Source organism: Sylvia atricapilla, chromosome 5, assembly GCF_009819655.1.
Source record: "Sylvia atricapilla isolate bSylAtr1 chromosome 5, bSylAtr1.pri, whole genome shotgun sequence".
Taxonomy (NCBI): Eukaryota; Metazoa; Chordata; class Aves; order Passeriformes; family Sylviidae; genus Sylvia; species Sylvia atricapilla.
Genome location: NC_089144.1, coordinates 34,607,659 through 34,633,230, shown reverse-complemented (window position 1 = coordinate 34,633,230; position 25,572 = coordinate 34,607,659). Strand labels below are relative to the sequence as shown.

Sequence of the window (25,572 nt, the reverse complement as noted above, 5' to 3'; positions counted from 1 at the left end):
ATTATAAGAAGTACTTTAACCACAGTGTTTGATTTTAGTTACATAAAGGGAGTAACTTAAGATGACTGAACAATTAAAAAAAAAAAAAAAAAAAAGACCAAAACAGTGAATATCAGTAACCAAACAGTTGTGTAACACTCTCTAAAGATTAAGTTGGGCTGCTCCATAAATTTTACACTGCCAAACTCTGCTTGCTTGTCTGAAGAAAACCCTCATTTCTTACCACTGTTGTGAAATCACAAGGAAGTCCAAATGACTCAATACTAATATTTACATACCTATGTCCTACTCCACTTATTCTTCTTTGTATGTTGACACTGAAGCCCAAAAATGCCAAAAACAATTATTTTCAAAATTTGTAATTTTCTCTACTGCAATTATGTCTACTAGAACTGACATAATAAGAGGTAATAAAAAACTCATCTCTTTCAAAACCAAGCCTATGTATTTCCTCAGAAATACAAAGACAGTTTATAGCAAGGCTGTATCATTTCCTTACACGTATAGAAAATAGGGGGTTTTTTATCAAGTAGTGTGAAGCTTTCCTTTTGTAAATTAAAGAGTCATTGTGAGGTGGGATATTTTAAATTAACTGCTTTTCTTTTTCAGAATGCTATTTTGTGTTCCCCTCAGCTGATCTAAAGGTGAAGCAGTTGAAAGATAAGATCTTTTCTGCTCTGGCCATATTCTAATTAGCCAGACAAGCTTCAATCCCAACTACTGCATTGGTCTTGCAGATCAAATGACCACAGTGTGACCAGTGCCAACAAAAGGAAGGCTGGACCATGATGCCTAAGGAGAAATCAGACACTTCCTTTTTCACAGCAGGTCACACTTCAACCACCTTAAAGTCATCACGAAAATAAAGCTTCATTATAATCTAGGATGATACTACAGAAATTTGCTAAAATAGATTAACCTGTGTATCATTTCTACAAAGCCCTACAGAAAACCTAAGGGAAAAGAAACCAATCTGTAGCCTTTGAAACTGCTTTCTTTTAACAAACATTATGCAAAGCTAAGTTCATATACAGGCAAAGTTAGGTCCAAAGTGTAAATCTGTTTAAAAGTTGAAAAGAGTTTTGTACATACAAAGTACAGTATTTCAGTTACGACATCAAAAATTGTATTGATAAGACTTATTAAATCTAGACTTAGACACACAGCTTCTTGATATTTTACAATTTCTAAAAGTGCTATTTCTAGCTTCCATTTACACTGCACTGTGTCAAAAAATCTTAAATATTTAAGAACAGGATTAGTGAATTTAGCCAGCACAGGTTTTGTTTTCTTACAGAAGTGCATTTAATTTTCCTTTTTGTTTAAAATAAGAACACAAAACTTCATTTAAGTGTACAAGTTAAGATTAAGCTCCTGACAGTTAAGTTGTTCCAGCTGACTGCTGGTAGTCATTCCCATCATTTCTCAAGGAGCCAACTACAGATATCAAGTTTTAAATTATACTTTACATAAACACTCAGTCTGAAACCTTTGGAAGTTTGTCATTTGCTAAACCTGATCACTAAAGTATTCAGCAAGCATAGCTACAAACTGAAAGATTTTTGTCCCCCCATCTGCGAAAGATAAATAGGAGAAAAATTAATTCAGAGCAAGAACATAAACTTTAAGCTTTCACATTTCACATCTGACTTGTAATGACAGTGCAAGATAAATGATTTGCTTTCACCTTATACTTACTACTGTCCTAGATTACTGAATACCAGTTTAAAAACTTACTACACTACTTAGCTTTTAATTTCTAAGTTAAAAGGATATCTTTGAAATGATAACTATGTATTGTCTGAAAATATTTTGGCACTGGCACAGAATCTGCAAAGAAAAGCCCAAGCTTTAACTTAATTATCCTTTTATAAGAACTGTGGTTTGAGAAAATACAACAACTTCGTAAACATAATAATCACTAAGTGTAATTGCCTTTGGCAGTAATGTCCCAAAGCAAGTTTGGATATCCAAGATAAACCATGATTCCCATTCTTTCTCTCTATACTTTTCAGTTAATATAAAAATTCAAAAGCAAATTAAAATGGTGTGTGTAACACCATACAAGCAAACAAAACACAAGTTTCTGTCAGAGCAACACACTATCATTAATAAATACTGAAATCAGTCAACAAGCATATGTTACAGAAGCTGCAACCCAAGAATAAAATCTGCAGCAGTTACATTATTTTCTAGAACAAAAATAGAAAGGAACTGATAGAAGTTTAAATATAGTTACAGAAACAGTGTGAAATGATCATTATGCTACTTACAGTGTACTTTAATCCCAGATACACTATCCACTTACTGCAACCCCTTTGTATGCACTGGAAGACACCCAAAAGCACAGAAGCCACTTATCCCTGCCTAAAAATATTGCAGGTATTTTGAAAGTAATTTAGAACTAAGAAACATGATAATTAGCTAATGTTAAGACAGTAAAACACTGTAATTCAAATTCTATGTGTAATAGGCAAGATTAGGATAAATTAAAGCAAGCACACAACATTCCCCAAAATCAAACTTCTTCCTAACTGATTTCAAGTCCCCTTTCTTTATCAGTTCCCATATAATTCCCTGTGCTGATTCACTGCCTTACCTTATCTTGCCTGACTCCCAAAACTTCTGTTTTAACCCACCAATCTTTAGGCTGCTCACCTATGTGAAATACTACAAGTTTTCACAAGTCCAGTTCTACATCTGAACTGGATGTATTCTCTCTAATAGCTGATCATTAAAAGGAGTGAATTATTACTGTGTTTGTAAACAAATGTGCTTTGATACTACTGTACAACTCCAGGTAAATTACTTGACTCTGAATATTTTCAGTATTAGTAAACTAACATCTCTACACTCCTTCAGAAATTCCAACCCATTTATGTTGGCTATCTGAATATGCCGGTCAATTTCTGTACATTACCCCCTAAACTACAGCAGGAGAAAACTGTTCGGTTTAGTTTTAGTTTTAGTTTAACAAGGAGAATTTTTCATTTACATTATTTCAGTATATCCTATATACACCTGCAACATCCCAAGTGAGAGGAAAGCCAAATGTGATGCAGAAGGGAAAAGAAGAAGTTAGAAAACTTTTAAACAATACGTGATAGAACCAGAACAAGATTATATTCATACGTTGCTTCTGCTGTGCCAGCTAATAAAAGCCTGTAGTATGATGCAAGTACGGCTGCTGTCAAATTCTGAAACCTGCCTAGTGCTGCAGGCTGATATAAATTCTCCTACTGCAGCAATTACTTTTGCCGGCAGCCCTGTTACACCTTCAAGCAGGACCATGAGCATGTCAACCTTGCCCTTTCTAACAGCCCCACATAGCAGCAGCATGAATCAATTAACCCCAGTGGTGTAATTTTTCTATTATTCAACCAAAATTGCATTAATTCTTGACTGCTGAGGCAATACATTTTGTCCATTATATTCACTGAACTATGACCAAACTGGATAGAACAAATTTGTATGGGTATGTTAATTTTAGCCATTTTTGTAATTTACTATGTATTGAAGCAAGAGCCGAGTTCTTTAACCTCTAGCACATCTAGGCTTCCTTGATGGTCATCAGACAGCCTAGGGAACAAGAAGCAATCACAGGATTCTAAGAACTCAGTCTCCTACTTGTGTGGTACTGTACATTACTCATTTGAGAGTTTCCCTGGGGAATCTTCTAAAGTGGACACTTTTCAGAAGTCTCATTACATTTTTAAGTGTTTAAAATCTCTGCCAAGTCACTACTATAGACTTATGCCATCAATTGTGAAATATGACCTTAGTTGACGCACATCTAGTAGCTTTGTTAGTTAAAAAAAATACTAAAATAGATTTATAAATAATGCTTAAAATCCATATGAAAAGCTGCAAGGCACCACAAAACCCACTAGCACAATTCATTACATTAGGCACTATTACATTAGGTCTAATGTGTGTCTGTGAATGCACACACTTCATAAAGAAGCATTTACAGTTTTCTTGGAAATAAAATGAAGTTCTGGGAAGTAGCAACCACCATCACCAAGAAGCCAGCCGAGAAATTCACAGTACTCACTAGGTGCCAGCCCCCCACCAAAATCCCTTATTCAGGAGACATACACTGAGCCAGTCACGAATCAGCTGCTACACTGCTGCAGTTTACACCATGGCCTCTTAAAGCAAATAAACAAAAAATACCATAAGGCCACACTGTAAACTCGTTTACAGTTTAGTCATGCATGTACAAGAGTATTGCAAAACAAACTACAAAAAGAAGTGCACTACCTGCCCCAAGATATGCCACCACCTTTTCTAACTTAAAAAATCCTAAACCTACTGATATCCAGTTTAACTGTAAACACTTCACCCAAGTGTACAGCTGCTGGGCAGAACTGTGCTATTCAAACAAATTAAAAATACAGCTAGAGAAAGGGGGAATGATCTACTCACTGTGCATCTGCACCAGCACAAAACTTTCAAGCCTTGGAAATAAAGTGTTTCTTTAAAAAAAAAAAAAAAAAAAAAAAGTCCCTGGTCCCAAATTATACAATATCTAGCAAAGAACAAAAGAAATACAGCTACTAAATTTCTGAGATTTTTTTGCCAATTTTCCATTTTACAATGGTTTTACTTTCACAACTAACACAAGAGTAATATATTCACAAATACCGATTTGAAACCCCAAAAAAGTTTAAATAAAGTCTGTTTTTAGGATTATCCTATAAGCAGCTCAGCAAACAGCTTCTAACATACAAAATTAAACATCAAACATTTTTTGGTTACAATTTCTAGTAACAATTTTAGTTGCATTTTATTCACAACTCGACTTGTATTTCAAAGACTACACTCTTATTCTTCCTAGTTCTACTTACCCCTTATTCTTTCTAGTTTTACGTTCTTTTTACCTGTTGCTATGTAGTTACAAAATTTCCTACAACTACCCACTTCAAAACAGTTCATTCACACTGAAATGTAATCAATGATGTGACCTCATTGAAATAGTCTGGTATTGGAATTAATTAATAGAAAGCCTTTGCAATGAATGTAAACCAAGATCTCTCACAAATCACTGTCAGAAGTACTGTGAAAAAAACCACTTCAACTGCTCACCACTGCTAGACTTTATTATTCCATCACCAGAATTATTCTTCTGTGACACTTCCTTATTTAAAGTCAAGATTATAGAAAGTACATTTCCCTAGTACAGCACACTCAAGAAATAATATTTCATACAGAATAAACCTAAAGTGCCACTACTTTAAAATGTCACGAATACAGTATGACAGGAATCCAGTGCACCCTCCTTAATGCACTGCTCACTTTAGAAGTCAGCACCAATGAAATAGTACCACTGCATCCAGTCACCAATGCAAGAGCAGTCTGATGTCACATAACAACTGATTCTATCTCTACTTATCAGCATAAAGTATCTCCTGGTAGTCAACATTTAATCATTTATTTAGAGCTTTCCCCAGAGTACACCAGGTACTATTAAGTACTTTAGCCTGTCCTCAAAGCTTAAGCTGAATATGTTTCTTCTCTTCAGACATCATCCTACAGCTTCAAAAAAACCCATCCTTCCTATGGAGAGCTTATAACCAGTAATGCTAAACTGATATGGTAATGGCACAATCAAATCTTGAAAGAGGAAGTTTTAATTTTATACTATCAACAAGGTTAAACTGCTTTTCACTATGATATGAAACCATAGCATTTACAATTAGTAAGTTACATCCATTTAACCATTAGAATTCTATATTACAGCTGACATAAGAAATACAAAGTCTTCAAGAGAAGTAAATATAAATTTAGCAGACATACATGAAGTTGTGCTCTATGGGACTAGTGAACAGGGATTTAACAGAATAATGAACTCTAAAGCAGAAATAAATACTTATTAGGCAAATGTACTGACAATTAGAGACAAAAATCATTATAAAAGAAAACACATTTGTGAAGGTCAGATGATCAGCATAACACTGTAGGCAGAGAAAATCCAAAACAAATAACTTGAACTTTAGATTTTGAAGAGCACTTTGTTGCACTTTACTAGTAGAAATATTTCAAGATCCTAAGTGGCCATGAAGTATCTTAAAATAAGAGTCATAATGTACACTTAAACCCAAAGTGTCCTACAGAAACTAGAAGCTTATCTAAGTTTCTGGTATATGTTGTAACTCTGAGACAAAACACACACTGCTCTAGAACTAAAGAGCCACAGGACAAGCTGGAAATGCTCTCCCAACCTCTGTTATCAGAAGAAGTTCTGGAACTTAGGGAGAGAGAATGTAAGTACTGCACAGGAAAGGTCCACATCTCTACTAAAAAAAAAAAAAAAAGAAGAGGGAAGAAATTATAAAAAAAAGTTTGTCTGAGGTCTATGTAGCACCTTCTCTTTTTCATTTCCTCTATAAATTCTTTTCTAGTCCAGCAACTTTTAGGAATGGAGTAGCAGGACTGACCAACTGGCATGTATTACTCAGAATTTCTCTGACTATAGGGACAACAATATTGTTAATATAATACTAAAGTACCACAAAGTTCAAGCTTAGAGAACAATTTATTGGACTTGATTTAATATTAACTTGTTCATTACTTTTCAAGATCTAAAAAATCTTAACTAAATGCCTTTTAATAACAAAGATTAACATAATGGCATCCTTCCTAGCAAAATTGCAAGTGCAGAGGAAGCTCTTTCAGGAACTGAATACCATCACCTAAAACTTGTACAGCAAATGAAGAAAGAGATAACTATCAGAGAGATAAGAAGGCAAGCATTCACATTCATACTGAGATCTAAATATTTGCCAATTAAATGCTTTTTGCAGCCCAAAAGTAGTGGACAATTATTTACGAATTTAAGGCTACATCCAGTCTAGATGCACAAATAGTGCACCTTATCTGTAGTCTGACAGGAAACATCCAGCTTACTTTAGTATTAACATTCGTACACCTGAGAGAATTAACACTCTAACTACCACTGCCCTAGTCCTTTTACATTTATAGCAACAAAAATTGATGAGCAACACATACTGCATTCTCAATTTCAACCTATGAAAGTCTACTCAGCAGATTTTAAGAGAAGAAAACATAAGGTAGGTGCCATGACACAGAAGAGATTCACAATGATTTAACTATACTGTCCTAAAACATTTCTAAGACACATACAGCAAGCTATACATTGAAATTTATTATTTTATCTATTATAACTAGTTTCCTTTTTCATGATATTACCAGCCAAAAAATCTCAAATTACAAGTAGCCACAGCAGTTTACCTCCAACCCCCCTCCAAAAAATCACAAATAAAATGCAAAACACAAACCGCAAAAACCCTGGGACCAAAGCTTCATGAAACATGAAAAAAATATTTAAGAGTGACTTGGTTTCCCTTAATAACAAAAAAAAAAAGTATTACCTCTGTTAATATTAGCATTAGTTCTGCAATAAGTCAAGTATATGACATAGCACTTAATACTACTTAAATTGCCAGTTTAATTCTATTATTGTATTATTTCAATAAAAGCTGCAGATTACATCTGCCTCACTAAAGAAACCTGCCAAGTGCAGAAAACAGCATTTACTACCTGAAATCACATATGATACTAAATGTCCACAAAATATGACACCTCATCACATAACAGAATTCAAAGCATGCCACTGGTGCACTCCAAAGTAAAATCACTGGACAAATAAATCAGATTTAAAAGATATACAGCAACATATGTTTCCAAACTATCTATAAGAAAAGCTCCAAAGGTAATATATATCCCTGTCTGCTTGCATAATTTAAAACATTATTTATCTATATAAGCAAAGAGACAACAGGATACCCAAGAAGAATGGTCAAAGGTGCAGTCATTTTCTCTTGTAATAGCATTAACATATAACATCTCAGTTTTGTAAATCAAAGTATATGACATGAAATACAAGTAAAGACATGGGCCTGGGCGGGGGGATGGGATGGAAAAGAAGACAGATTCAAGTGCCAGAAGTAGCAAGGAAAAAGGCTATGATGCAGCAATACAAGACATGGGTCTTTGAATTCAAAGACAATAAAGGAGCTTTAGCTTGATGAGGAAAGTAGCAGTCAGACTACTGAAAAATCGCAGCAGCTGTATTTTGAACAGATTGCAGAGATGGGAATATCAGCAGAGGGAGAAGGTACTTGAAGTACTCCAGATGGCAGATACAGAAACTTCATTTGCAAAGACAGAAAACGAAAATGTGGTCTTGAAAACGCCATTTGGACAAGGAAGGAGTATATGAATAAAACATGACTGTGGACTCTAGGAGAAGAAAAAGAAAGGGCTATTCCCAAACAAGTGCCCTCCCTGGGCAAGGGAGGATTATTACACTGTCAGCAGCATTGCAAATGGCAGGCAAATGAGTTGTTTGAGAGAGAAGATGAAGAGCTCTGAAGCATTCAAAATGTTTATGATGATAAAAAACACTTGAAGGAAATGCGGGACTGAATGAAGACACACAAAGAGCCACAAAACTCTACAAAATTTACAGCAACCTAAATACAGGAGATGCAGAGATTTCTATGAACCTTGCACACTTCAGGGTTAGTGGGAAGAGGGTACAGAAGTGGGAAGACACTTACAGCAAGCAGCACCGCAAAGGCAGGAGGGGGTGAAGGCTGTGACAGCCAGGCAAGTTTCCCTACATCATCCACCCTCTCATTCCCACAAACCTAAACAGCTTAGTTACACATTTTATAAAAAGCCCAACTACACTTTGAAAATGTAAATAATTTTTAACTGTATTATTGTACCACCTGACAGATGCACAAAAGCAACTACTTTCAATTATAATTCTTGTGGTGATTTAAAAGCAAGACCATATTTTATTTAAACTAAAATTTGTGTTCTAACTACATGCTTCAATTAGTGTGGAGTTACTGAAAAATACAGACAGCTAGAAAAAAAGTAGTCTAATACCCTTTCCTTCTAATGGTTGCCTGAAAGGGGTGAACTTGTGGAGTGACATCAAGTGGAAAAAAGTCTCCTTGTGTTTCAGTAAGATTTTCTTAAAAGAAAAGTAACAACAACTGTGCTTTAAAGGAGTAATTCAAAGAGATTAAAGAAAAAATTGAACAAGCCCTACAACAAATGCTAAGATGCCAAAAGAATCTTAACATACTTCCCTGAAGAAGTAGCTCTCCCTGTGTTTGCTTGGTATCTTAATTTGCCTTTGGTTTCAAAACCCTAGGCTTGCCAAGAGCTATTCCTTTCAAAACCTCAGGAATTCCATTACTAGTTTTAAGCTAAATTAAAGGAAAATAGAAGCATTCAATGCATGGCAAAAGTATGCACAAAGTGTTTGTTGATACTCATAAATAGACTGAAAAATTTAGCCGTGTCTGAAGGATAACTGCTGCATAGTCAACTCAGTTTTGCTCTGCCATCCTGCTAAGCAAAAAGCTACTGTTGTCAATTCAAACAGGCACAGCACAAGATTAATACATTGCTACCAAGATTGAACACAGCACTAGATCGTTCATTTGTCACTTCAGGTTTAAATACAAACTAAAGTTTGCATTTCTGCAAAAGAGGAAAAGAGAAAAAGAGGAAATAGTGAGAGTTCCCTCTTTAAAGCAACAGCTTCAACATCTCCATTAGGGAAAAATGTCCCACTAAAGCACAGCAAAACCAGTCAACTCTCCACCCTGTCAAACATCTTGTGAATAATGAAATAAAGACATTTCATCTCAGAAATTTGTGCAGTACTGTGCTGATGAATATCTTTCCAATGTCCACACAACTCGGTCTCTTCCAAATCATGATAGTTTATGATTCTCAGCAAGCAGTATTACTGCAATCACATTTCCCCAATAAATAATGTTAAGAATGAAATGCCCCCACCTGCATATTGTGCCAGGTGTCCTACCACCACACAAGAAGGTAATATCTCTGTGCAAAGCATTTAGGAATATCTTCATCAAAGACAAATGCTTCATCTGTGCCAAGGTGTGCAATCCCAGCAGATAAGAACTACTATGCAGTTTAACTTCTTCAGCAGCAGTGATAGAACAGTGAAAATATCAACACACTATTTTAAACTGCAGCTCTCATGAGAAATCAAAGATCTGTAACTTGAATTAGAAACACAGGAACCCAGGTATATGGGATGGAGAGTTTATTTTACCTATGGAAAGGCAGGAAATTCAAGCAACTTTTCACCACTGAGTCAGCAGCACTCAGGATGGATCAGAGGTTTACAGTAACCATCACCACTGTGTGAATGACAGCAGTAGCATCTCAACCCTGCTAGGACCAAAATCACTGTGAAGAAAGGCCAAGGAAAAGAGCCAGTTCTTCAGACTGACAACGTGGGGCTCCAGTCTCTCCTGACCTGGGCATACATACACGAAAACTATCAGTATCTCAGATATGCCAACTGCCTGACAGTATTTTACATTTGCTACAAGCACAGACAATTAATGTGGTATTTGTGAATTAGATTTTTCTCAACAGAAAAGTAACAAACACCCGTACAAGAAAAAGCTGAATAGCAAGATATAACTGAGCACCTTTTCCGTAAGATACACATTTATCATAAATAAAGGAAAGAGTAAGGATAAGCTTAAAACCTGCATTTTTTAATGTATTTTTTTTAAATCCTGGTCCAAATATGTACCAACACAGAGGTGTTTCTATCTACAGCCAAACAGAACCTAAACACCTATTAAAAAAAACAAACAACAACAAAATAAAAACAAAATAAAAACAACCCAGTTCTGTGGGAAGAAACAGCAGCTCTAGTAACTGGCTGATTCTAGAAGCTGAAGTAACTAAAGGCCATCCAGCATGGTCAGGTATGATTGCAATAGCATGCAACACAATGAGTTTACACTTGCAATATCTGAGAGGAACACACCGCCTAACACAGACACCAGTATTACTTTGTTGACTGAGATTCAAGCAAAAAGTTAAGAGATTACCCTGGGTGGCCTGAGAAGTCAGTGGCAGATTACATATCACTCCTGTGACAAGGAGCTTCTCATTTCACTACCCCACATATGGATGTAAAAGCATTTTAGAAAAAGAACAAAATAAAACATGAAATTTAAGTACTCTAAGACATGAGAAGGAAACAGTCAGTAATCACAATGCCATTTCCACTAATTAGAAAAGAACAGTCCCAAACATGCAATAATCATGAATTTTTATTGTATAAACATCAGAAATAAGTTATTAGTTCTTTTTATTTAAGCCAAGAGATAATTATTTTTGTTGCCATTTAAAGCTTGAGGGGAAAACTGAAATTGTGGAGAATCCCATGGTTGCAGGAAAAGGGAACACAATAAAGAGTGAACTAAATTTGCCAGTGTGATTGTTGCCACCCTGTCAGATGCAGTAAGGATGAAGCTTTGAAAAGTACAGTATAGTTGGAGAATCCATGACATACATACTCAGACATTTGTATGCACACATAATTATATGAGAAAGCACCACACACTTATCACCAGTTCAAGTTTAAAAAGAATTGTCACATTTGTCACTGATTACACAGAAGGGCCAACAACCAAAGATGATGTTTAAGGGTGGAAAACTGAAAGTCTATTACAACGGCTGTTCTACAATTCATACGCGAACCAAAATATCATCGGCATGTCCTCCATCTCTGGACAGCAGTCTTCTGCCAACACTTCCTCAAACCATTTTGATAAAAAACCAGTAGCTGACAAAAATAAAACCCATTACATTTTTACGTTTTTACTTAAGAGCTGCAGATAGGTCATCTCTTCCAGCAGTAGCTACTGCCCAGTTACTCATCACCACTGAGCAAAGAGAGACTACCACCCATACAGACTTGCAACAGAGTGAATCATGTAAGAGCACACTAATCCACTTAGGGAAAAATTAATCAAGGTAACTGACCAGTGAAGGTAGGCTGAGCTAACACAGTCCATTTAATGGCTGATTATGACTAAAGCATATAACACTGCATATGGCTTCTCTGGTGGAAAGGATCAATACACATGGTAATCTATGGCAGAGAAGGAGGGACAAATGGACAGGGGACACGGTATCTACAATTTTCACAGATATTAGGGGAGAAAAAAAAAATCAATGCCTATCCATATCCTGAAATATTAACTACAACCTCTATGACAGGCTGCATAAGACAGATTTTGAAAACCACTAATCATTATAGTTACTTAGTGACAGACTACCTTCCCAGAAACTGTGTGAAGTTAGGATGAGTATTTTACACCAGCCTCAAAAATTTTCACAGATTTTGTTCTGTCTCTTTAGCTACTTGTTACTGAAAAATACACTGCCATTCTCTTAGTGGACACTCTGATCACTACCTTTCTCTATTTAAGAATTTTAAATTTAAAAATTCAATATGCATGCTAAAGATTTATTTTTGCAGTAATATGATTAACACCAGTAGTATGAAAGGATAGGTATCATTTTTTTTTAATTAGTTACTATACAAAAGGCCAGATTCTTCCCCCAAAATCCCTTCAAAGGACGTACATCATCCTGGTTTAAGGGGTCTTAGATGCAAATATTCTCCTGAGCCCCAACCAAATGATGTCTTCAATCCCTTAATGCTGCACCATGTTAACTTGACAGAATTAGGCCAGTATCAAACATACTTTAAACTGGCATAATGTGTCAGGGTCACCAAAAGAAACAGACACACCCTGCTCCCCTTAGTGCTTGCTTCCACCCCCATCTCTGCGCCAGCACAAATGTTTGTGCAGCAAACTGATCCAGCTCAAAGAGAACCCTTCCCTGCCTGCCCCTCCCCCAGGTTAGTTCAATCCCCAGCCCAGCTCACCACATAACCATACAAGTATTTGCCTGCACAAAGGAGGAAGCAGCAGAGCAGGGTGGAAGCAAACAGGACCATGTTTTTCAATGGTGGAGCTGGTCGGTGCCAGCTGTATGCCAATGCAAAGCAGGAGCAGTAGGTCGAAGGCTGGAGTCCTGCAACACCAACCTCACAGACCCAGGCCCATGGTGGGCCAGTCTTGCTCTTCCTCTCTAGGATCCCACCCCTCTGCTCACACAGCCACTGAGAGCTGTGCAACTGCCAGGTGAGGTGGCTCGGGGTACCCAGGCAACTGAAAACTAATTCTATCCAGGAAAGAAAAAAAAGTAGCTAATTTTCAGCCAGTACGGGTTCCTGAACCAGTTCCCAGTGCAATTCTTACCAGCACAAGGAAGGAAGAGAAGGAAGGATGCTGGGAAGGTGGGAGATCCAATTTTAATCAGCTTGGAAAGCTATGGAAACACTCGGACACCACCACATTTAAAATTTCAGCTTGCCCTCAAGCTGAATGTGACTATTTTAATCAATTTTTTCCTAAGATTAAACCTTACTCTAATCTTTGCAGGAACCTAAGCAGCCATAGTCTACTTGGGCACAAGAAGCAAGAAGTAAGGCCAGTTCACTACATTAACCACTTTCACTCTTCATATTCAATAAAACAAAGAGAGAGCATTAGTTTTTCTAACTTAATGATAGTTTTGCCAGAGAATTGTTTCAAACATCACTGATTGAATGACCTCAGATTTTTGCATAAGAAGAATATACATGGAATAAAACCATTGCAGCCACATTAAGTATTATCTTAACCATAGTTTAGTACTTACAAGGAATTTAAATGGTTCTGGTGATTAAAGTCGTCTAACAAACCTCTCTACTCAGGATTGAATTTCATTCATTATTCAAAAAGTTGTTTTGCTTGAACTACAAGTCCAAATGATCACAGAAATGAGCAAAATTAATTTCAATGAGGTCATTGATGTAGCTACTTTCAAGCTAACTTTTGAACAATGTATAATAACTAGGAGCACAGACTGTTAGCAACGATCTTTTTAACTTATAAACAATGGGATTTATAACTGAATTGTTAAATTTAGCAGAGAACTATTTCCATGCAAAGGAAATGTCCATTTATGTTCATCCAGTTAAAAAAGAAAAGAAATATTATCATATATATTCAAAAGGTAGAGACATATCAACATTACAGTTCAAGAACTGAAGTGCACAATGAGATGCTTTTTTCTGAAAACCAGTCTTCCCAAGTCTTCCCAAGTGCCATATACTGTATTTTTCCAGTTAATAAGCTCTCTTACAAAGCTAGATTCTTTCACAGACTACCACCTGCATACAGCAGCATTTTATAAGACAACCTATCTTCTCTTCAACTGAAATTTCTTGTATGACAAAAAAGTGTTCCAAAGTACTCTGCCTATAAAAATTATAGAGAAGTAAGAACAGTTTATTTTGACTTCAATTCACCACCAACACTTGAGACAAAACACTGAACTGGAAAGTGAGCAAAACCCTGAAAACCTATTTAACCATATATTCATACAACTGCTGGCACACTGTTTCAACAAGCATTTCCAAGGCATTCTTGACTTGGAAGTGAGTAAACTCAGGGACTCTCAGTCAAGGAATAAGGTTCTTAATTTTGATCCCTTCAGCATGGAGTTAGCAGTACTTGGACTCGAACTGGCGATTTATACTGATACAGGTTTCCTTTCAAGCAGGCACAGACAGGTGTGCTGTTCAAATGCACTTGCTAACTAAGGACAACAGACAATTTCCCCAGCAGTTATGTTCATTTCAACAAAAAAAACCCAGAATGTTTATTGGATCTGAACCCACATATCTTAATACCAAGCCACTTTTAACAGAGCAATAAATCTTTAAAATTTATTCATTTCACTAAATACAAATATACTGTAGAATTAGCAGAATAGATTAAATGAATTATTGCTAATATTAGCACCATTAAAGACTTATTCAGAGAACTCTTTTTGCTCATTACACTAAACATCATTTTGTCACGAGGCCTTAAAGTTAAAAACAAAAATCCAGGAATATTTAAAAGTCACAAATAAAATGCTTGTTAAAAATATTAGTACCCAAACCACATTTGGCAACTTTTTCAACACTTACTAAAATCTTTTGATTTCTATACTATTTCTTCATTGCAATAATAGCATTACTTTCATAGTCCAACAACATTCCCAGTGATTTCTAATCATGATTATGACATCTTATGCAGTGACTTTGAACAAGATGCAGTGACCAGGAAGATGTAACAACATCTATTCTTCTTCAAAAATTTCAAGTTTAGATGAGCACTCAAGCCATATCAGTACTGAGACACTTTTTGATGACTGTGTGTCTTCAGATCTATCCCTGCTACATTTACGTGTAGCGATATGTCCCAGGAAGGGCTCACGAGGAAATGAGCTCGGTGCCACTTTCATACACACAACATATTCTTCTTATGCAAAAATCTGAGGTCATTCATACACACAGCCCCCCTTCCAAGAGCCTGGAGGTCCCAACCCACTGACCCTGCAGAGCTCCCAGTTAGTCTCAGGGCTCGCACCTCCAAAGTCCCGCGGGTTTGCTCAGCGACCTGGAAGAGCAAACGCACCTGTCTTGGCAGGCATGTGGCGGACGCAGCTGACCTGGAGGAAGGTGCGAGGGCTTGACAGGTGACACGAAACACAACCATCAGACACGCCGAGTAACGAGGAGGCGATCAGGCAGCCGGGACCGCTCCCCGCGCCAGACCTGCCTCCGACACAGCCACAGCAGGGTCAAATCTATCCCTCGTCTTTTGTTTCTAAACTCGCACTCCGCTCGTCCACCCCCGTTCCCGCCCCAGCCCCAGCGTAAGGCAGCGATCCCGCTCCATGCCCGGCCTTCCCCGCTCACAAACAGCCCCGGCCCGGAGCCCCCCGTGCCCGTGGGGGCCCGGCCGCCGCCGAGCTCCCGCCCCGGACCCACGGGGAAGGAGAAGCAGGTCCTACCGCGGGGCACGTCCCAGCCCGGCTCCGGTGGGAGGAGGCCAGACAAGGGGCTGCTCTGGGCCCCGGGGGCTCCGCTGGGAGGGGGCGGCAGCGGAGCCGGCCAGGCACCCCGCGGGAAGGAGCCGGGGGAAGGGGCGAGGACAGCACCCACCTGGGCCATGAGCCCCGCGCTGGCCGCCGGGCCGGGCCGCCTGTGACGGGCGAGACGGCGGCCCCGCGTCGGGCCGGGGCACGGCTGCGCCTCCGACCGCGGCAGCGACAGGGCCGCGCTCTGGGCCGGACCCTGCCCGGCTCCGCTTCCGGAGCGGCCGCGATCGCCTTCCGGGGCAGCGCCCGGGGAGCGGCGGGCGGGGCGCTGAGTCCCGGCCCTGACACCGGCACCGCCCCTGACACCGGCACCGGCACCAGCACTGACACTGACACCGGCACCGGCACTGACACTGACACCGGCACCGGCACCAGCACTGACACTGACACCGGCACCGGCCCCGGCACTGACACCGGCACTGACACTGACACCGGCACCGACACTGACACCGGCACTGACACCGGCACCGGCACTGACACCGGCACTGACACCGGCACTGACACTGACACCGGCACCGACACTGACACCGGCACTGACACCGGCACCGCCCCTGACACCGGCCCCGGCACTGACACCGGCACTGACACCGGCACTGACACCGACACCGGCACCGGCACTGACACCGGCCCTGACACCGGCCCCGGCACTGACACCGGCACTGACACCGGCACCGCCCCTGACACCGGCACCGGCACTGACACTGACACCGGCACTGACACCGGCACTGACACCGACACCGGCACCGGCACTGACACCGGCACCGGCACTGACACTGACACCGGCCCTGACACCGGCCCTGACACTGACACCGGCACCGGCACTGACACCGGCACCGGCACTGACACTGACACCGGCACTGACACTGACACTGGCACCGGCCGCGGGGCTGCGCCGGGAGCGGCGCGGGGGCCGGCGGGGAGGGAGGCGGCCGCGAAGCACGTCTTACTGATTCCTCAGGTTTAAAAAAACGCACAGCTCTGGGAAGGATTGGCTCGGTTTGCTGTAACTTTTGTAGCACTCGATGTCACGGTGTTACTTTAGGCGCTGCCGCGGTGACTCCTCACCTACAGCCGTCGGAGTTGGGCTGTGTTAGTAAGGTTGCACTACATGCCACTGAACGCAAAGGCAGGCGCTGTGCACATTAAAAACAAAGATACAGCACAATTGATTTGGGAAACGAGAGCCAGAGGAGGTGCCACACCTGTGCAGGTTTGTGGGAACGCTTAAAACTCCTGTTAGGCAGTGCAAAGAACCCCACACGTTTGTTCTTGTTCTTGCTGCCTCCGTGTCGTCTGTTCCCTTTACAGACCGGTACGCGTGACAGGTCTTGGACCAGTAGACACTGTGATCTACAATTAATCTTGAATGTGTACGTTTTGCCCCAACATAAACAGAAACACACTGCTCAGAGTCAGAGCAGCCTGCATAAAATTCAGCTTTGTTTCCTTGTTATCCACCTGCTTTGGCTGTAATCTAACTTCTGAACTCTTCACCAAACAATGCCTTGCCCCAGGTTTCTTCATAGAACAGGTTTGTCTATGTCTCTGACTTTCTCAGGGGTTGTGCAACTCCTCTTTTGACTCTGTTTGTTACCTCATGGTAAGGAGAATAGAAAACCGTGTTCTCACAGTTGTTCACTTTCTTGCCTTCCGTGGACAGTTACTGCTTTGTAGCAGAAATGTCAAAACTAAATGGATCACAGTACTCCACTATCCTAACATTTGTTTAATCTGTCAGTTGTATGAGAACTGAAAAAGGTGAAGTCCAAGCAGAAATTTTCTTCAGATGGATGTGCTAGAAAGGTGATAATACCTAGAAGGAAAAGGGTGGATAAAGCACAACTGTGGTTTAGCATTTGTACCACTGCAGCTGTTGGCTCCTGTGCATGTGAGTCAGGAGCCAGAGGACTGGATGGATAAAGCAAGGCAAATGAGATTTTCCTATATCTGAGTCATGTAATAGGTGAAGTGATGTAGCAAACACTGTCATCTAACATACAGTATGTGCTCGTATGCCATACCAATGGGCTTCAAAGCAATGGACTGTTCTTAAATATCTGCAGGGTTCCTCATGATCTTCAGGTCACAGGACTGGCCTCAAAATCTGTTCAGATGCAGTTGTTGATCCCAATCTGTGAGTGCACATTCAACTAAGGATTGTGCCTTGCAATTTTCCCCTAGTCTTTTCAGCAGTGTCTCTTCTTCTGGGTCATTGATTTCTTTTCTCCTCCCTCTAGCTCTCATGACACCTTCCCCGTTTCGTTTGAATGGCTACACTGAAATTATGTCAGGATTTGTATCAAATCAGAATAGCACAGCATCTCTTTGACAGTCAAGTTCAACATCTTCATCAAAGGTGAAGTGCTGTGTTTGCTCATGTGTGAAATAGGTCATCCTTACTGTTTACCTGAGTGTTACCTTGCCCAGATTTACTGACAGACCAGTTCAGTATTTAGATACTGGAGCTGCACTTTGTGACTGTTATAGATCTTTCTTTGGGGGATTTTCTTGCTCCTTGAGACCTTGCTGTGTTTGCATTCCTATTGGGAATTTCTGTTCTGTTGTTGTTCCTTCTTGTTCTCACTACACAGATGTTTTGAGTCCACGATATATTTGTTGCTGCTCGTATCTGAAATCATTTGTCATCCCAAACTGAGATTATCACAGCTCTGTCCAGATACTGCATCAATTACAAGTCTTTCAAAGATTACATAGCTGCTTACAGACTTTTGTAAATTATGAACTTTTATTGCTTTAAGTCCTTTGATGGCCTCTTCATTTCTATTAGATTTTGCTAAACTTCCTTTATGTCAACTTTGAAGTCAAAAGCCTTCTGTGTTGTTTTAGTATAGCTCACATTCTCTTTTTAAAAATTAGATGCCGCTACCATCTTTAAAGCTTTTCCATAAGTGTTTCATCCATAGATAAAATTTGTAGAATTATTATTTTGGTAACTAAACTTTTCAAATTGTTTGCTTCAGCGTTTTTTATATGGTATTATACAGCCACTACAGGGTGTGCTAAATGCATGGCTTTTATGAGGCAACAGAATTTAAAAATTAGGTCGTGTAATATTTGGAAAGATTCCTAATATTTTAAGAGGAAATAAATTTGAACTGCATCAGATATACGGTAGGATGTATTTTCAGAAGTTCTTATCGCACTGTCCTAATGTATTTCAGTATTGATTTATAGGCCACTCTTGTTCCAGTTCCTGAATTCTTACAAGATGATAGCAACATGTTTTGGTGGCTTTTATAATGAAATTTGGACTCTGCAACTCAAGCTCTTTTGGCCAGGCCTGTGTTGATTTAGGCAGTTTTCAATCCTGTAAGCAGAAGTGCAGTCCAGTCACATACATTTTAACAGCAGATTTTTTTTTTCTCCTGTATTGAGCACTGGTGAGGCCTCACCTCAAGTCCTGTGTCCGTTCTGGGCCCCTCACTGCAAGAAAGGGATTGAGTTGTTAGATTGTGTCCAGAGAAGGGCAATGGAGCAGGGGAATGGTCTAGAGGGTAAGTCATAAGAGGGGCAGCTGAGGGAGCTGAGGTTGTTTACCCTGGAAAAAAAGGGAGACCTTATTGTTCTCCACAACTAGCTGAAAAGAGGCTGTAGTAAGGTGGGGGGTCATCCTCTTTTCCCGTGCAACTGGCAACAGGACAAGAGGAAATGGCCTCAAGCTCCACCATGGAGGTTCAGGGTGGACATCAGGGAGAATTTCTTAATGGAAAGGGTTGCTAGCCAATGGAATGGACTGGCCAGGGAAGGTGGAGTTCCCATTGCTAGAGGTAGGTCTTCAAGAAGCGATTGCTCTTTATGCTATGGTCTAGTTGACGAGGTGGTGATTGGTTACAGGTTGGATTCAGTGATCTTAGAGGTCTTTTCCAATCTAATTGAGTCTGTGATTTATCTGATTAAAACAGTGTTTTCTTATTAATTTTGTATTATTTCTTAATATCTGGACCTGACAAAGAGAGGACTCTTGGGGAATAGAATGCCAAATTCTGCATTGTGTTTCTGCAGTTTCCTTTCATATGCTATTCAGAGATTCATGGCAACAAACTTTTCAGGGCCATGAAATGGAGACAATCTCTTTTTTTCAAAAACTTTGGAACCTTTTGCATTTCGTGTAGAGTTTGTCTTCTCATCAGGGAAGTCTTTTCTGACCGGTGTGAGGTATGTCTACACCAGCACCAGCACAAAAGGATGTGTTTTTGGAGATGAATATTGACTCAGATCCTTAATATTTCAACTATAACTTCTACTCTTGCAGTAAATGTAGGAGAGTATACAGTTTCTCTTAAAAATAAAATCATAGCAACAGCCTCATAACAAATCACAGAACTTTGCAGTGACTTTGTTTTGTAATACAAAAGGCCTTTGATAGTCCTGTAGGCACCATCTAACACAGCTCTAGGTGAGGGCTGTACTAGAAACACTCTTTCCTGGTTTATGACTGCGGTGAAAACATTTCTGGTTGAAATGCAGTGCAGAAGCTTGTGCGCTTTCTCTGCTATAAGAGGCTATCTACAGGAATTGTATTCTATCACATTTTCTAAAATCCATTTGACACTAAAAACCCCTTCTCTTTAAAAAGAAAGCCCCACACATTCAGGCTATGACAACATTTCAGAAGCTGGAAAACAAATTTACAAAGAGAGTTGGACTTAGTGTGCTAGGTGAACAGAGTAACTCCAGTCACGTTACATTCTGCATCCCCTCGTGTGTCATGTTAAGTAGAATAACCCTTTGTATATCACATCAAGAAGTTTTTCTTTCCACAACCAAACAAACCCCCTGCATACCACAAGGGCCATACAGCAGCTACTTATGGCCAGTTCCTGCCCTTCTTATGAAAGCACACCTCCACACTATAGTTAATAGTTGGGGTTTTTTTTTCAGAAGGAAGTGCAAGGTTGAGCTAGTTTAAACCAGTAGTTTACTGCTTCATTGAGTTTTGTCATGAGTTGTGATTTCGCTTAAAAGTCAGAAAGAAAGTATAAATCCAATAGTAAATAAAGGTGTTTTGCAGCTGGACATTTTAATTCACATAGTGATTTTTTCCTGAAGTGACTGCTGAAATATGACAAACTTTGCTCTTACAGGGAAAAGTGGAGCAGAACTGACCATTCAGGAATTCTTTTGATGGCTATTTGTATTGTAATTTGGTTTTCCTCAGTTTTATAAATTGTCTTGTTTTTGTAAAAATAAACTGCTGACAAGGTTAAAAGGTCTATGAGTTCTAAGTAATATTCTATGAGGAACAGGGTAATTGTTGTGACAGTTGGTCAGTAAACTTTTAAAGATAATACAATGAGTTGCAAAAAATGTAATTTTAAACTTAGATATCTCCTCTGACCTCATTTAAATTTGAGCTTGCTGTCTGAGGTGTTATGTAGTTTATTCTTAGATATGCTAGATGTTTGGTCCTTTATCATTTGAATATTGAAAGCTGTGGAGGTGGGCGAAGCCCCAGCTGCTTTGCCCTGGAGAGGGCCAAGCTGAGGAGTTAACAAAGAATTTTGCAACTTCACCCAGAGCCCTTAAGGCAAAAGACAAACTTTCTAGTCACGGCGACCTGTCCGGAGACCCACAAGCCCCCTCGAAATTTTATGTAGATCTGTTACAATTAATTGGTTTTGTACTCTTTTCCTCCCACCCTGGTGTCCCATAAAAACCCCTGGGTTTCCTCTGGTCAGCAGAGGTTCCTCGTCCCTGGATCCCTTTCGCTGGTACCATTCCAATAAAGTACCACCTGCGGAAATTCCACACAAGGTCTCTCTCTCTCTCTCACCATGGCCGGCTAAAAGAGGGGCAACTCACAAGGGCATGAGCTGAAATCACTGAGCTGAAAGCACTGAGCTGAAAAATCACTGCTCTGCCCTCCTGCTGAGAAGCCCCTCTGCCAGCTGAGGAGCACCCTGACCCCCCAAGGAGCTGTTTCTAGCGAGACATCCTTTGGGGTGGCTGTGGCTCTCTGGGTCCCAAGCGGCGGACCCCTCGACCAGCTGAAATAGAAAGCCTGAAAAACATCATTGCAAGTGAAGCTGCTTTTTGGGCCTCACAAGTATACACACTAATTCTGTTCTTCTCACAAGTTACTGCTCTGTGTAACCAAATTGAACTGGTTTCATTTCCCTAAAACAGGCTGTCATATGCAATTCCTGTAACTTCTTGGTGATTATTTCCCTGGAGAACCATCAGTTTATTGAATGTACACACATCTGTTTCCAGGTTATTTCACCTGTAATAAACAAGTGGGATATAAATCTGTTTAAAGGCCTCAGAACTGTTTACACTTGACTATGTGCTATGTCCAAAAGAACAGTGTCCAAAGAACCCCATGAAATGGCAGACTTCTAAAAATTAGGCAACATATGCAGCTGTGTTTTCTGCTTCTTCGTGGGCACCAAGTATGATAGAATTAGGTTGTCTACGATACAGCATTTTTCTTTTTTGTGCCTTTTAGGGGACAGAATAGAGGCCTCTCACAGGAGGAAATGGTTATTTTAATTCTCTGCATGCAACAAGTGCCCTTTGCCTAATTCATTTATTGAGTAAATGCTTAGATATTCTTAGGTCATTTGTCGTTGTGTTAGTTGATACTTCATTAGCATTAGTGGAATTATGTCTGTGCTTCTTTTGCAAGAGAAGCAATAGAGTTTCATTTTGCTTAGAAGGAAATGTGGGTTAGGTCTGCAGCGGGCCTTGGTACTGCACAGCTGGGTTTTGTGGCAGTTAAGGATGAAGAAACCTGGTAGTGAGTGAATTCAGTTGGATCTGGTTCTCTGTCCAGGTTTCCTATGTGGCATGTGATGGAAGCGAGTGGACAAACAGGATCACTTGGGATCCACTCTGAAAAAGATGCTGGGTAAACTTTTCACCGTGAAATGACATTTATGTGACTGAAGTCACAGTGACTGGGGAATAGTGCTAAATAATCTTGACAGATGCTGGGCTTGTGTCTGTTGTGTCCCATGAGCCAGTATTACAACTGCTATTGGAAAACTTGTAGGTGGACTGTGCACCTTTGCCTCAACCATGACAGTGCTAATTCAGGAATGGTCAGTTAAGTCCACACTGTGAGCTCATAACCAAATTCCATTTGCCAACACAGCAAGTGTTTCAGTGTTTCAATGCAGAGGCAGAACAGGCAGGCATGTACAGATGCAAGACTTAAAAGTGTGTCCCTCAGAATCCTCAAAATAACAGAGTTGGAAGGGGCTGCTTGCTCCACTTGGAGTTCATGTCAGTGAGCTTTTTTTGCTGGACACCTTTTATGCAGAATGTGCATATTCAAGGCTAGGAGAAGCCATCCTGTCCTTTTCCTGTAGTTCAGTGATTAGAAAGCCTGAAATTCACTTGTGGGGAACGTGGGTTTCATTTCATCTTCAATCTGGGAATTTATAAATTAGTGCTTTCCACATACTTAGGGTGTGCTATAGCCATCATAGAATTGTTACAGCTTCCTTAAGCTCTGAAATCAATCCACTGAAATTGTGTAATTATCATCTGGGCTGGACTTTTAAGAGTAGAATTAGCTTGCTGGGAGGTACATGTGAAAGTGGTCAGAGATGTTTTGGGAACATAACTGAAGAAAGAATTTATGGAATGTATGCACCTTCCTTGCTGGAAAACTACCGAGTGAGAATTTTAGAGGCAGTAATTTCAGATTTAAGGAACGTCGGTGTCCATTTTCAGCACCTCTTGTTGGAATAGTCAGCAAGACTTGTCTCAGGCCACAGAAACTAACCAGTGAGGGAGAGGTGGGGTGAGGCTTTAGCATACAGACAAATACGTCAGACTGTGGAAAAGTCAACATGCATTTTTGTAGATAGAGGAGCTTTGTCATAATTATGAAGTTCTTTGACGATATCAACAAACTGATAAAGCAGGGTGATGCATTCATTGTAGTGATTTCAAAAGAGCCTCTGGCACTGTCTCTCAGCTGTGCTGCTAAAGAGTACCAGCTGTCACAGGCTAGGACGGAAGCCTCTCCTGTTAATTAGTAACTAGCTTAAAGAGAAGGGTTAACAAGGTAACAATAAATAGTCATTTTTTACAGTGTGGGAGAGTAGATTGGACTCCCACAGGGATTCGTGCTGGGACCTGCACTAGTTAGCATACTCAGAAATGGTCTTGGAAAGAAACTTGAGTAAAAGCAGCAGCACAGTTTGCTGCTGATGCAAAATCTTGTGCAGTAGTCCACTACGAAGCTGACAGCAAGGAGTTTCAAAAGGATCTCCTTCTGCTGAACAGCATGGGTGTTGGACTAGAAGTGGAAATTCGGTCTCTAACTGCAAAGTAATGCAGGCAAAACCAATAAAGGAAATAAAAGCAAAGCAGTGCATTAGCAGTAAACTGAATGGAATACAGTGGCCTTTGGTTCTGGTTTTCCAGATTTACAAAAAGCTGAATATATATCAAAAAAGATTGTGCTGTACCTGACCTGTTCTTTCTACCCTTGGCTCTTTAGTCCTGGTCATTATGTTCAGAAATGAGTTAGGGATCCTTGTGTAGTCTGATGCAGTATGGCCATTTGGCAGCTCATATAGGACAGAGACACCAAGATGGTCACAGGGCCAGAAAAATAGTGTATTGCCTTAAGGAGGGAATGGACACAGACTGCTAAGTTCTGCTTAGATTCGGAGATTTATTTGTTTCTCTCTCTTTCTCTCTTTCAGTCTCTCTATCTTTCTGTCTTTCTTTCTATCATGAAGGTGGTCAAATATTATGAGAAGTTGCCAAGAGAGGCATGGGACCTCCTTCCAGGGAGATATCTGGAGCCTGACTAGGCATGTTCCTGAGCAGTCTGGGCTGACTGGCCCCACTTTGCCTGTCCTAAGTGGCCTCCAGAGGCCCATTGCAATCTATGGCTTCTGGCTTCATAAGATGGGTTCTTACCATGTGCTTGTGCCCTAACTATACATTATTTCAGACGGCATATTCATGACAGAAGTGGAATACATTTGCTCCAGGTTAACAACTACATATTAAAACACAATTGAAGAACATCGTGGGGCTAAGACCCTTCGGATTTGGTACAAACAAAGCCAGAGTCAGCTATGGTACTTTCTGCCTTGACAAAGTACTTTGGCTTGACAAAGTATTAAAATACCTTGTAAAATGTCGAGAAGAGAAGTTGGTTGTCAGGGTGCAGCTATAGCAGGAGTCAGTAAATGGTACAGTTGTCCGTTCCTAAGGTTTTTGGTTTTTAACTTCCAACATCTTCTTTAAACAAATAACATAATTCATTTGTCAGACACTGAATGATGAGGAAGAGAACCTGGCACAGCATGTGCTGCTATGTCCCATGGTGTGTTTGTATAGGTACATATTCTCTGCATCTGGATCAAACATGTCTCCAACAAGAAAATCAGTAAAAAGATGTTCTTCACCCTGACATGTCTAACAAGGGTCAGTGCTTCTTAGTACTTAGGTTAAAATCTTTGAAAGGTAAGATAAAGCTGTTTGTGGCTGACTCCTGTTAAACACCTGGAACGCATGGCATGAACAAACAATTCATACTACAGCAACACCCAAAACTGCCCATCACTGTTTTGTCCTGTAATAAGGACTTTTATTTGTAAGCTGAAGGTCCTGCCACAGCTCAGCAATTTAACAACTGTGTATTCCTCAGTACTACTTATGGAATAAGCTGAGTCCTATAGTTTTAAAGAACAAATGTGCTTCAACTTAATT

The 25,572-nt window shown here is 40.1% G+C and overlaps 1 protein-coding gene across 3 annotated transcripts in view; it reads right to left on the bottom strand.

Moving 5' to 3' along the window:
- The window catches only part of FRS2 (fibroblast growth factor receptor substrate 2), a 49,651-nt gene extending 33,546 nt beyond the window's left edge, over window positions 1–16,105 (bottom strand). For 2 of the 3 annotated variants that reach the window (XM_066319151.1, XM_066319154.1), the window contains exon 1: window positions 15,935–16,105. The gene's annotated coding sequence lies outside the window, so the exon portion shown is untranslated. Of the gene's footprint in view, window positions 1–15,404; window positions 15,458–15,934 lie in introns of all 3 variants that reach the window. The other variant, XM_066319153.1, reaches the window with a different exon arrangement.
- Between the last annotated feature and the right edge of the window lie 9,467 nt (window positions 16,106–25,572).